The following is a 14,818-nucleotide window of genomic DNA, read 5'->3' as shown; positions in this document are numbered from 1 at the left end:
TCTCCACCTCTGTTTTAAAGGAAATTGTCCTTTTCATCAACATTTTCAAATTTATTGACTTAACATTCTTTATGATATTCTGTTATGACTTTAAATTTTTTGCTAGGTCTGCAGTTATGTCCCCTTTGAAAAATTTTGATATTGTTTATTTAAGCCTTATCCTTTTCTTGATCAAGCTTGTAAAAAAGTTTTGTTGATGTTCTTAGTATCTTTCTTTTCTAATTTATTAATGTTGCCTTGGTCACGATTTCTTCCTTCTGCTTTCTTTTGAGTTAATCTCTTCTTTTTTAATATTTTGAGTTGGATTTTTTTTTCACCTTTTCTTTTTTTCTTATGTAAGCATTTAAATCCATACATTTCCCTTTAAGTACCACTTTAGCTGTACTCCACAGCTATCTTTCATTTCTAAATATCTCTATTATTATTTTTTTTTTGTCCCTTGAGTTTAGAAGTTTTTCCAAATGCATGGGGCCCTTGTTATCCTTGCATTGTTGAGGTCTTTGATTTCTTGGCATCTGATGAGGTATGCTGTCTGGTCTAGTATTTGACCAGAGTTTTTGTAGATGTTTCATGGGTGCTTGAAAAGAGAATTGTTAGTTGCCTTACAGGGTTATTGTGAAGATAAATATTAGATATAACATGAAGAGCACTTAAAACAGTGCTGAGCACTTAATATACTCTCAAGAAGTGGTAGCTATCGTTGTTGCTGCTGATGCTGTTATTGTTATTATTACTGGTGACTGACAACCTCGGTGGTTGCTCTGTGTGTCACTGGGTATCCTGGAAATTGGAGAAATCAAGCCCTTCCTCTTCCACAGGTCAATGCTTTACAATTCACTGTCTACACTGAACGTGTTGTTGTTGGATGCTGTCCAGTGGATTCCAACACACAGTGACCCGCTTGACAGAGTAGAACTGCCTCATAGAGTTTTCTTGGTTGTATTTTTTTTATATATACATTAGGTGAAAATTTACAGAGCAAATTAGATTTTTATTCGATAGTTTGTATATAAAGTGTTTCATGGCCTTCGCTTCATGCCCTACCATGTGTCAGCACTCTCCATTTCCATCCTGGGTTCCCCATTTCCTTTCGTCCTGATTTTCTACCCCTTCCTGTCTTCTTGTCTTTGCCTTGGGCAAACATTGCCCTTTCGATCATGTATGAGAGATTGTTTTAAGGAACACGTTCCTCTCGGGTGTTATTGTTTGTTTTATGGGCTTGTCCATTGTTTGGCTGGAAGGTGATATACAGGAATGGTTTCAGTTCCAGGTCAGACAGGTGCCTTAGGGCTATAGTCTTGGGGGTTCTTCCAGTCTCTGTCAGACCAGTAAGTCTGGTCTTTTTTATGAATTTGATTTTTTGTTCTACACTTTTCTCCCCTGCTCTGTCTGGGACCCTTTGTTGTAATCTCAGTCAGAGTGGTTGGTATTGGCTGTATTTTTTATGGAAGCAAATGGCAGGTCTTTCTCCCTCAGAGCCTCAGGGTGGGTTCAAACCACCAACCTTTGCGTTAGCAATTGAATGCTTAACCACTCCTCCAACAGGGCTCCTTACACTGACCCCACACACAAGCACTCATCTCATTTATAGTAGAACAAGCTCTGAGTTTAAGTTGTACTCACCTGCACTGAGGCCCTGGCTTGTCCCTTCACTAGCTGTCACCCTTACCCCAAACTCTTTCTTTACTTGTAAAAATAGGGATAATCTTGGACTTGCAGGGTTATTGGGAGGATTACTGTGAAGGCCTTCAACATAGGCCTGGGCACAAAGTAGACCTTTGGTAAGTGTTGGTTTATTTCCCTTTCCTTCCACTGAGTCTGCAAGGATGGAGAGGAAATGAAGTTAGAGCTGACTGGCTGCTGTTACAGCCTTCTCAGCTCTCCTTATCTGATCTTCCTCTCTCCTTAGAAAGCCTCCTTCTGGTCGCTGCACAGCTGTATCCTCTGATGCCCCTCCCAGGGAGCAGGTTGAAACCAGCAGTGACTGAGGGAGAGGGGAGAGGGAAGGAAAGGGTATGTTGGCACAAACAGATCAGCACCTTGCCTCCTGCTGAGTTAGCCTGACAACTGCTTGGACAGAATTTTCATTTTATCTCCCATCTGGAGCAGCCCAATTAATTTTTTTTTTGAAAAAATTTTTAAAAAATAATTTTCATTGTGCTTTAAGTGAGAGTTTACAAATCAAGTCAGTCTCTCACACAAAAACCCATATACACCTTGCTACACACTCCCAATTATTCTGCCCCTAATGAGACAGCCCACTCTCTCCCTCCACTCTCTCTTTTTGTGTCCATTTCACCACCTTCTAACCCCCTCCACCCTCTCATCTCCCCTCCATGCAGGAGATGCCAACATAGTCTCAAGTGTCCACCTGATTCAAGAAGCTCACTCCTCACCAGCATCCCTCTCCAACCCATTGTCCAGTCCAATCCATGTCTGAAGAGTTGGCTTCGGGAATGGTTCCTGTCCTGGGCCAACAGAAGGTCTGGGGGCCATGACCACTGGGGTTGTTCTAGTCTCAGTCAGACCATTAAGTCTGGTCTTATGAGAATTTGGGGTCTGCATCCCACTTGCCCAATTAATTTTTTAGGCCACCAGTTACATCTCGCAGATGACAGTTCCCCAGACCCTCAGTGAGAGTAGGGTCTTCCTCCTCAGCAGCCACACAAACTTGAGGTTTGCCCCTGCCCTTCATGGAGTCCCTGGTCAGATGAACATCTTGGGGACCACTCCTGCCTTGCCCTGGAGCTGTTGCTGAGCTTCCCTTCAACACTGATTGCAATTTCTCCTACCTTCTCTTCTTGAGGCCTCAGTCCTAGTGTGCCAAGTGGGTTGCCTGGTTTTCCTACCTTTGAATCCAGGAAGGAGGAGGCATGAAACACAGAAGCACAGGTGCTAAAGGGGAAGAAAAAGGGAAGATCTGGACAGGGGTATTTTAAAAGTACTTCCAGACAAAGACAGGTATTTTGCCTCCATTTTACCACTACCTGTAGTTCCTTTGTCTCCTGTCATTTCGTCCCTCCCACTCTGATTTCCACACATAGATCAGACAAGGTTCATTTTCTCTCCTTCTGCCTCCAGACTGCTAGAGAAAACCACAGAACCATGCTCACGAGTGCCAGTGTCTGATTTCCAGTTGTTGTCTGGTCTTCAGTGCCCCTTGGTAAGCCTTTTAACGTTCCCAGCCCCCAGTCTCTCATTCTCCTGTTAGGGGCACTTGGGGGTTGTTTGCAGTTTTAGCTATTATGAATAATTGGTATGAACATTCTTATACACTTATTTTTGTGGACATATGTTTTTCTGTTTCTTGGGTAAATATCTAGGAGTGGAAATGCAGGTCATAGGATAGGTGTATATTTAACTTTATAAGAAACTGCCAGTTTTGCCAAATGGTTGTACTACCTGGAACACTTTTTAAAAAGAAAGATCCCTGCACTCTAGAATCAGAACATCCCAGGGATAAAGGGCAGCAGGCTGTATTTTTTTTTTTTTTTTTTTTGAGTGGAATATCTAAATTCTTTATTTGGAAATGGGTATTTTATCAGAGACCTCTTAGGCACCATTTCTAATCCTCTTGGCTCTCCTATCTCTGTTTCACATGCTACTGTGACAATCAGCTCTGAAGGCTCAGATTTACCTCATGAGGGACCAACATCACAACCTCCTGCACTTTGTCCTTGTGTCACCTGACTCCCCACCCTTCTCTGGGTTTCTGTGTTGATGCTGAGGTGGGCGATGCCCCAGGATCAGAGCCCACACATGCACAGCCAGGTGCCTTGTTGACTCTGGGTGTGTGTGTGGTCTGTGTATTCAGTGAATGGTCATTGTGGTGGGGGTCAGTATGATGTTAGGGTATGTACATATGATTTTCATATTTGGGTACAATCAGAAGGTAGATGGTCATTTCAGGGTGTCTGTATGTATGTTTGCTATGGTCAATTGGGTGTATCGACATGTGGGATCTTGGACAATGTGCAATGAGTGTATGCTTGTTCTCAGCGTTTTGTATATTTTAAAGGTAGACTAATGTGAGAATGTGTGGTCAGTGTGTGAATTCAGGATGTGTGGTCAGAACATGTGTGAGTTCTCAGTGTAGATGTGTTGTCAGAATACACAATCATCTGCAATATCTAAGCGTGTCTTGCATTGATTTTCATGTGGTCAGAAGTTTTTTTTTTTTTTTTTTTTTTAATTTTTATTAAGCTTCAAGTGAACATTTACCATTCCAATCAGTCTGTCACATGTAGGTTTACATACATCTTACTCCCTTCTCCCACTTGCTCTCCCCCTATTGAGTCAGCCCTTACAGTCTCTCGTTTCGTGCCAATTTTACCTTCTTCCATCTCTCTCTATCTTCCCATCCCCCCTCCAGTCAAGAGTTGCCAACACACTCTCCCGTGTCCACCTGATTTAATTAGCTCGCTCTTCATCAGTATCTCTCTCCCCCCCACTGACCAGTCCTTTTCATGCCTGATGATTTGTCTTCGGGGTTGGTTCCTGTCCTGTGCCATCAGAAGTTCTGGGGAGCATTGTCTCTGGGATTCCTCTAGTCGCAATCATACCATTAGGTGTGGTCTTTTAATGAGAATTTGGGGTCTGTATCCCATTGGTCTCCTGCTCCCTCAGGAGTTGTCTCTTGTGCTCCCTGACAGGGCAGACATCGATTGTGGCCGGGCACCAACTTGTTCTTCTGGTCTCAGGATATTGTAGGTCTCTGGTTCAAGTGGCCCTTTCTGTCTCTTGGGTTCTTAGTTGTCGTGTGACCTTGGTGTTCTTCCTTTGCCTTTGCTCCCGGTGGGTTGAGACCAGGCTGTATTTTTTTAAAGCTTCCCATATGATTTTGATGCAGCTGGTTCATTGATTGGCTTTTGGAAACCATTGGACTACACTTGGTGTCTTTTCTTTCTCATTTTCCATTCTCTGCTCAATAACTGTAATTATGATTTCCATGTCCAGCATGTGTCATCGTTGTAAACAATGGAATAGTTGGCTAACAGCGATTTAAACAGTAGGGACATTTATTTATCTAACATAACAAGACATCCAGAGGTAGGTGGTTCCAGATTTGGTTAATTCATCCACTCAATAATGTCATCAAGGGCTCAGGCTTTCCTCTTTTCCCCTTTGTCATCCTAAGGGTATTTACTCCATTTCTGGGCCTGTCCCCTCACAGTCCCGAGATGGCTGCCATAGCTCTAAACAGCATTAGCTCACATGACAACCTCGAAGACAGGAAGGAAAGGAGCTGAAAAATTCTCCCTGAATATATTTCTTGTATAAGGGAAGAAAATATTTTCCAGAAACTTTCAAAAGACTTCCCCCCAAGTCCATTATCCCAAACGGGGTTACCTATCCATCTCTAGGTTTAAAGGGGGAGAGGGAGCTGAGAAAGTATCTGATATTTTTGAGCCCCTGTAGTGGGAGGTGGAGCCCTGGTGGTACAGTGGCTAAGAGCTATGGTGCCAACCAAAACGTTGACCGTTTGAATCCACCAGCCACTCCTTGGAAACCCCCTAGGACAGTTCTACTCTGTCCTATAGGGTTGCTATGAGTTGCAATTGACTTGACAGTAAATTTTTTTTTTTAATAGTGGGAGGTAGTCCCTGTCAGTAAGGAAGAAGGGTGGGAAAATGGTTTTTGGTAGGTAATAACAGTGTCTTCGGCATGACCTCTCTAAAACTGCTCTTAAAAGGTCACCAAGGATCTCCTTAATTGCTACATCCAATGATTTCTCTCCAGTTTTCCTTGTACTTGACCTCACTGTGGTGTTTAACTTTGCTGGCTCCCTCTTTCTTGAAACTCTTCTCTTGGTTTCTGCTATACATTTTTTGTACCTCTCTAATTACAGCCTTCTCTACTATCCTTCTCCTCTTCATATGTTGGTATCATCCTGGGTTTTGAACCAGACCCTGTGTTGGCAGCTCTGAGCATTTAACCAAGCAGTTCACCCTAACCATGTGAGCAAGACCTAATGACAGCTGATTGAACCCTTGAACTCTTTGTGTTTGGCTACGGGATTCCTTTCCCCCTATAGTCCTGAATCTCCCTTTGCTATGTCTCTCTTCTTTTAAAGACCTATTGCTGTTTCTAAGGTCCTTACCAGTTTTTTCTTAAGTATTGACTTTTTTTTTAAAGTTATTTATAACCTCTCCTATGCTTGGTCCTAGAGCTGAAGGGACCCTTGTTTTACCACACATCCTGGGATTCTGGAGTACAAGTGAATTGCTCTGTATAATAAAAGAAGATAAATTTGGAGCCCCGGAGTTTAAAAGATCAAGAAGGAAGAGACTAGAGTCACTTGAGAAATCAGTGATGGAAAAGCTGAGAAAGACCTACCACTTATGGTTATGTAACGGAATCTGGATGAGACGTGTCAAGTGCAACAATGTGTGTTGTGACTCCTCTCTATGATTGCACAAATTTTCGTTGAAAACTTCTGAAGCCACTATGTATGTGGTGTGACTCAATTTCAGGTAGACACCAATGAGGGGACCGCAGATTTTATGAGGCTAGCCCCACGTCCAAGTCAACTCAGACTGTTGAAGCCTCTCTCACTGCTCTCTCTGTTTTTGGCATTGTACCCCTCCCAGCTTGCCCTCCACAAGCCAGGCAGAGTGACCTAAGACACAAACCCAGATCATTTCCTTAAAACCTTTAATGGCTCCCAAATTGGCATTTCTCAAACCTGGGATTCATGGACCCCTGGGGACACATTTTCAGGGGTCTTGAGTACCTTTTAAGAAGTTTCTTCCTTATTTGTTTTAATTTCAAGATTAACCTTAAAAAAAAAAAAAAGTGCACATAGTTTGTAATACCCAGGTGGCCACCTTTTAATCAAGCACTTTCAGGAGATTTTAGTGCCTTGGTTTGCACTTGTATTTATCGATTGGATTGGATTGGTGCCAAGTAATCTTCTGAAATGATAGCATTTAACATTATTTTTATCTCATTGTTCACAGCGCCTGGCACATTGTAGGTGTTCAAGAAAGATTCATTGAGTAAATAAATGAGTGGATAAAGTTTCTCAAACTGGTTTCCCTGGATAGCTCCTTGGGGACCCTCTATAGTCTGAGGTCTTCTTAGCATGGCATGTGAGTCTCTTCACAATCAAGTCATTAGCATAAAATAGTCAACTAGCCGGAATACTACCTAACTCATTCTATGAAGCCACCATCTCCCTGATACCAAAACCAGGTAAAGACATCACAAAAAAAGAAAATTACAGACCTATATCCCTCATGAACATAGATGCAAAAATCCTCAACAAAATTCTAGCCAATAGAATTCAACAACATATCAAAAAAATAATTCACCACGACCAAGTGGGATTTATACCAGGTATGCAAGGCTGGTTTAATATTAGAAAAACCATTAATGTAATCCACCATATAAATAAAACAAAAGACAAAAACCACATGATCTTATCAATTGATGCAGAAAAGGCATTTGACAAAGTCCAACACCCATTTATGATAAAAACTCTCACCAAAATAGGAATTGAAGGAAAATTCCTCAACATAATAAAGGGCATCTATACAAAGCCAACAGCCAACATCACTCTAAATGGAGAGAGCCTGAAAGCATTTCCCTTGAGAACCGGAACCAGACAAGGATGCCCTTTATCACAGCTCTTATTCAACATTGTGCTAGAAGTCCTAGCCAGAGCAATTAGGCTAGACAAAGAAATAAAGGGCATCCAGATTGGCAAGGAGGAAGTAAAATTATCTCTCTTTGCAGATGACATGATTTTATACACAGAAAACCCTAAGAAATCCTCCAGAAAACTACTGAAACTAATAGAAGAGTTTGGCAGAGTCTCAGGTTATAAGATAAACATACAAAAATCACTTGCATTCCTCTACACCAACAAAAAGAACATCGAAGAGGAAATCACCAAATCAATACCATTCACAGTAGCCCCCAAGAAGATAAAATACTTAGGAATAAATCTTACCAAAGACGTAGAAGACCTATACAAAGAAAACTACAAAGTACTATTACAAGAAACTAAAAAGGACCTACTTAAGTGGAAAAACATACCTTGCTCATGGATAGGAAGACTTAACATAGTAAAAATGTCTATTCTACCAAAAGCCATCTATACATACAATGCACTTCCGATCCAAATTCCAATGACATTTTTTAATGCGATGGAGAAACAAATCACCAACTTCATTTGGAAGGGAAAGAAGCCTCGGATAAGCAAAACATTACTGAAAAAGAAGAAGAAAGTGGGAGGCCTCACTCTACCTGATTTCAGAACCTATTATACATCCACAGTAGTCAAAACAGCCTGGTACTGGTACAACAACAGACACATAGACCAGTGGAACAGAATGGAGAACCCAGATATAAATCCATCCACATATGAGCAGCTGGTATTTGACAAAGGCCCAGTGTCAGTTAATTGGGGAAAAGATAGTCTTTTTTTACAAATGATGCTGGCATAACTGGATATCCATTTGCAAAAGAATGAAACAGGACCCATACCTCACACCATGCACAAAAACTAACTCCAAGTGGATCAAAGACCTAAACATAAACACTAAAACGATAAAGATCATGGAAGAAAAAATAGGGACAACCTTAGGAGCCTTAATACAAGGCATAAACAGAATACAAAACATTACCAAAAATGACCAAGAGAAACCAGATAACTGGGAGCTCCTAAAAATCAAACACCTATGCTCATCTAGAGACTTCACCAAAAGAGTAAAAAGACCACCTACAGACTGGGAAAGAATTTTCAGCTATGACATCTCCGACCAGCGCCTGATCTCTAAAATCTATATGATTGTGTCAAAACTCAACCACAAAAAGACAAACAACCCAATCAAGAAGTGGGCAAAGGATATGAACACACACTTCACTAAAGAAGATATTCAGGCAGCTAGCAGACACATGAGAAAATGCTCTCGATCGTTAGCCATTAGAGAAATGCAAATTAAAACTACGATGAGATTCCATCTCACTCCAACAAGGCTGGTATTAATCCAAAACACAAAATAATAAATGTTGGAGAGGCTGTGGAGAGATTGGAACTCTTATACACCGCTGGTGGGAATGTAAAATGGTACAACCACTTTGGAAGTCTATCTGGCATTATCTTAAACAGTTAGAAATAGAACTACCATACAACCCAGAAATCCCACTCCTCGGAATATACCCTAGAGAAATAAGAGCCTTCACACAAACAGATATATGCACACCCATGTTTACTGCAGCACTGTTTACAATAGCAAAAAGCTGGAAGCAACCAAGGTGTCCATCAACGGATGAATGGGTAAATAAACTGTGGTATATTCACACAATGGAATACTACACATCGATAACGAACAGTGACGAATCTGTGAAACATTTCATAACATGGAGGAACCTGGAAGGCATTATGCTGAGCGAAATCAGTCAGAGGCAAAAGGACAAATATTGTATAAGACCACTATTATAAGATCTTGAGAAATAGTATAAACTGAGAAGAACGCATACTTTTGTGGTTATGAGGGGAGGAGGGAGGGAGGGTGGGAGAGGGTTTTTTACTGATTAATTAGTAGATAAGAACTGCTTTAGGTGAAGGGAAGGACAATACTCAATACATGGAAGGTCAGCTCAACTGGACTGGACCAAAAGCAAAGAAGTTTCCGGGATAAAATGAATGCTTCAGAGGTCAGCGGAGCAAGGGCGAGGGTTTGGGGACCATGGTTTAAGGGAACTTATAAGACAATTGGCAAAATAATTCTATTACGAAAACATTCTGCATCCCACTTTGAAATGTGGCTTCTGGGGTCTTAAATGCTAACAAGTGGCCATCTAAGATGCATCAATTGGTCTCAACCCACCTGGATCAAAGGAGAATGAAGAACACCAAGGTCACACGATAACTATGAGCCCAAGAGACAGAAAGGGCCACATGAACCAGAGACCTACATCATCCTGAGACCAGAAGAACTAGTTGGTGCCCGGCCACAATCGATGACTGCCCTGACAGGGAGCACAACAGAGAACCCCTGAGGGAGCGGGAGATCAGTGGGATGCAGATCCCAAATTCTCACAAAAAGACCATACTTAATGGTCTGACTGAGACTAGAGGAATCCTGGCAGTCATGGTCCCCAGACCTTCTGTTGGCCCAGGACAGGAACCATTCCCGAAGACAACTCATCAGACATGAAAGGGACTGGACAGTGGGTAGGAGAGAGATGCTGATGAAGAGGGAGCTAATTATATCAGGTGGACACTTGAGACTGTGTTGGCATCTCCTGTCTGGAGGGGGGATGGAGGATAGAGAGAGTTGGAAGCTGGCAAAATTGTCACGAAAGGAGAGACTGGAAGGGCTGACTCATTAGGGGGAGAGCAAGTGGGAGTACGGAGTAAGGTGTATATAAACTTATATGTCACAGTCTGACTTGATTTGTAAACGTTCACTTGAAGCTCAATAAAAGTTAATAAAAAAAAAAAAGGAAAAAAAAATAGTCAACTAGCAAGTTTACCAGACAGTCTGGGGAGGATGTGGGGGTGTAGTCCTCTTTAGAAAATAAAAAAAATGAAGTATAAAGGATTTATGAGCATTTTGACAGGGCAGACGTGATATGCAAATAACTTACAAAATAATGCAAATGACATGCAACTCCTCATGCAAATGAGCATCTTGTCTTTGGGATCAACTGCCTGGGTATTCACTAACTTGTCTGCAGTTCTGGCAGTAAATCTTTCAAGGGCTCAGGATGTGAGTTGCTTTGGTGGGGATGTGTATGTACTGGGGAGGAGGTGATGGGAAGGGGTCTCTCAAGAAGGAGTTAGAAAAATCATTCTGTTGGAATATTTCAAGGGCTGGCCTTTTGTAATTGGAGAGGGAGCTCAGCGGGGTATGGGTAATGAAATGCAACTCCCTCTGTACCTTCAACTCTTCAGCCACTTCTCATCTCTTGTCCCAACCATCTCACACTATCCTGGCTCTGGTCTACAGGGGTACGGAGTTCCCTGGCCTTCAGTCCGTCCTCACCAAGAGGACCACAGAAAAGCCTGAGATAAGAGCTCTTGCAAATCCTATCTAGAAGAAGTTAAGAGCAGGGTGTGGAGTTCTGTGTTTTCCAGTCTTATGACAAGCTGAATTTCTGCTAGACCTGTTAGAAAAAATGAGTGGTTATAAGAAGCATGAGGGCTTTCTGAGAAATATAGTTCCTTTAGCTCATGCCAGTGATGCGGTAGCTGACAAAACTGGAAGCTTACTTGGAAGTCTAAAGGAAAAAAATGTCAACTGTGACTTTTTTCATTATAAAAACCTGTTCTTCTCTGTCTTTGGTGTGAAAGGGAATTTTTAGTCACACAGACTCTCTCCTCAATGAGTATAAAAATATTGGGCAACTGAAACAAAAGAGCTTCTAGCAGATATAGTTTTAACATAATTCAAAACCTGTTTTTTCTCTGACCCATTGCTTTGTAATCAGACTTGGATTCAAATACTCACCTCTCAGCTCTATAAACTGGGGCAACTTACTCAATGCTTTGAGGTTCAGTTTCCTCATCTGCAAAATAGGAATAAAAGTAGAATTCTTACGGGGTTGCTCTGAGGGTTAAATGAGATAATGCATGTATGTAGCACAGTGCCTGGCTTACAGTGCCTCGCTCATTCCATAGATGTAGCTATTCGCAGTGGTCATCTGTGGCTTTGCTACCTAGTGTCCATTCACCCTCCCTCTGATAACTGTACTCCATTTCTTTCTGGTGAACCATCATCCTTCCCCCATGAAGTCTATGTGGATCCACTGAAGTTGACTCCATGTTAAGCAATAGGACTAGAGTATGTGATTTAGGTTTAAACCAATCAGACCATTCCATCCTCCAGGTCACAGTTATTGGTTCAAGAATGGGCACATACCTAGAGTTATCATATGACCCAGCAATTCTACCCCTTGGTATATATCCAAGAGAATTGAAAACATATGTTCACTTAAAAACTTTTATATGAATGTTTATAGCAGCATTATTCGTAATAGCTCCAAATTGGAAACAACCCAAATGTCCATCATCTGATGAACAGATAAACAAAAAATGTTATCTATAAAATGGACTATTATTCAGTCTTAAAAAGGAATAAAGTAATTCATACTACAACCTTGCAAACCTTGAAAATATTTTGCTAAGTGAAAGAAGCGAGACACTAAAGGTCAGATATTGTATGATTTCATTTATATAAAATGTCCAGAATAGGCAAGTCCATAAAGACAGAAAGTAAATTAGTGGTTGCCAGGGACTGAGGGGGAGAAGAAATGAGGAATGACTGCTAATGGGTTTGGGGTTTCTTTTTGGGTGATGAATTAATGTTCTGGAATTAGATAGTGATGATGGTTGCACAATTTTGTGAATATATCAAAACCCATTGACTTATATTCCTTAAAAAGGTGAATTTCTTTCAGGGGTTTACAACCAATGTCACAAAACAAGTTGTGTATAAATTGTTGACTGGGAAACTAATTTGCTCTGTAAACTTTCATCTAAACCACAATAAAATGTTAAAAAATAAAAAACAATAAAACTGAAACTAAAAAAAAAAAAGTGAATTTTGTGGTAAGTGAATTATATCTCAATAAAAATAAAATAAAAGAATGGGCGCATGACTTAGGCTAACCCACTGCCGTCAAGTTGATGCTGACTCATAGTGACCATATCAGGCAGAGTAGAACGGCCCCATAGGGTTTCCAAGGCTGTAAATCTTTACGGAAGCAGACTGCCTAATCTTTTCCCCATGGAGCGGCTGGTGGGTTCAAACAGCCAAGCAGCAGAGCACTTTAATCACTGTGCGATCAGGGCTCCTTAGAGACAATAAGACTCAATTCAGTCCTTTGGAGCTTGAAGGGAGCAAATTAGCTCCTTTCCTGCAGGACTCTAGCTTGAGAGAATATAGGGTTTGGAGCTACTGATCTGTCTTGCTATGTGTAGAGCCTGGGATTAAATCATCCAACCCAGCTGAAAGCAGAGCCAAGAATGAAGAGACACCAAGACCTGGTTACATACTGGGGCTAGAGTAACTAATTTGCCTGGAACTTCCCTGGTTTTAGCACCAAAATCCTGCATCCTGGTTGGTCACCCTAGCTCTGAATCCAGCTCTGCTTGAAACTCAAGAGCTCTACCCATGGGCTTTTCAATTACACAAGTCAATAAATTTCTTTTTCATTTTAGCCAGTGTCACAGGTTAGTTTTCTCCAGAAACAGGCTCTGAGACAGAGTTTTGGCTTCAAGATGTTTGTTAGGGAACGACACCCAGGATTGGGCAGAGGAAGAAGTTAAATGGCAATGCAGGTCCTTGGCCAACCCAACGGGGAACTCTGGAGCAAGTGTTGTTCTTCGGAAGACCCCACATTGGGCCAAAATGGTTGGGCATTTATACTCTCCTCTGCAAACTTCTAATCCTCTTTCAAGTCTCAGCCTAAATGTTGCTGTTTGGAGGATGCTTTTCCTAAACCCCTAGTGATATTAAGTCCCACGTGGCCTATCTCTTTTATGTGTAGTAATTTAATAATTATATTTTTGTTTAATATTTGTCTTTTAGCTTCATGAGAGAAGGGACTGCTTTGGTTAGCTATTGTTAGATAACTACCCCAAAACTTAATGCCTTAAAACAGGGGTCGGCAAATTAGGGTCCACCAGCCAAAACCAGCCTGTGGCCTGTTGTTTGTATTGCCGGCAAGCTAAAAATAGTTTTTACATTTGTAAGGGTCATCTGACTGTGTGGATCATAACAAATTATGGATAACATTGTGAAGAATGGGAATTCCAGAACAATTAATTGTGCACAGGTGGAACCTGTACATAAACCAAGAGGCAGTCGTTCGAAGAAAATGAGGGGATACTGCATGGTTTAAAGTCAGGAAAGGTGTGCATCAGGGTTGTTTCCTTTTACTGTACTTATTAGTACAGTATAGTGAGCAAATAATCTGGGAAGGCGGGCTGCATGAAGAAGAATGGGGCATCAGGATCGGAGGAAGACTCAGTAACAACCTGTGATATGCAGATGACACAACCTTGCTTGCTGAAAGTGAAGAGGACTTGAAGTACTTACTGATGAAGATCAAAGACTACAGCCTTCAGTATGGATTATGCCTCAACATAAAGAAAACAAAAACTCTCTCAAATGACCAATGAGCAACATAATGATAAACAGAGAAAGTATAGACGTTGTCAAAGTTTTCATTTTACTTGGATCCACAATCAACAGCCATGGAAGCAGCAGTCAAGAAATCAAATGGCTTATTGCATTGGACATGCCTGCTGCAAAAGATCTCTTTAAAATGTTAAAAAGCAAAGATGTCACTTAGAGGACTAAGGTGAGTCTGACCCAAGCCATAGTATTTTCAATTGCTTCATACGTATGTAAAAGCTAGAGTATGAATAAGGAAGACCAAAGAAGAATTGATGATGCATTTGCATTATGGTGTTGGCAACGAATATTGAATATACCGTGGACTGCTGGAAGAACGAACAAATTGTCTTGGAGCAACTATAGCCAGAATACTCCTTAAAAGCGAGGATGGCAAGACTTTGTCTCGTACTTTGGACATGGTATCAGGAGGTACCAGTTCCTGCAGAAGGACATCATGCTTGGTAAAGCAGAAGGTCAGTGAAAAAGAGGAAGACCCTCAATGAGATGAACTGATGCAGTGGCTGCAACAATAGGCTCAAACATAGCAGCAATTGTAAAGATGGTGCTTTACAATTTTATTGTACATAGGGTCACTCTGAGTCAGAACCAACTCGAGGGCACTGTTGTGGATTGCACTGTGTCCCCCAAAAATGTGTGTCAACTTGACTAGGCCAGGATTCTTA

Source organism: Loxodonta africana, chromosome 2, assembly GCF_030014295.1.
Source record: "Loxodonta africana isolate mLoxAfr1 chromosome 2, mLoxAfr1.hap2, whole genome shotgun sequence".
NCBI lineage: Eukaryota > Metazoa > Chordata > Mammalia > Proboscidea > Elephantidae > Loxodonta > Loxodonta africana.
This window is presented reverse-complemented; position numbering follows the sequence as displayed.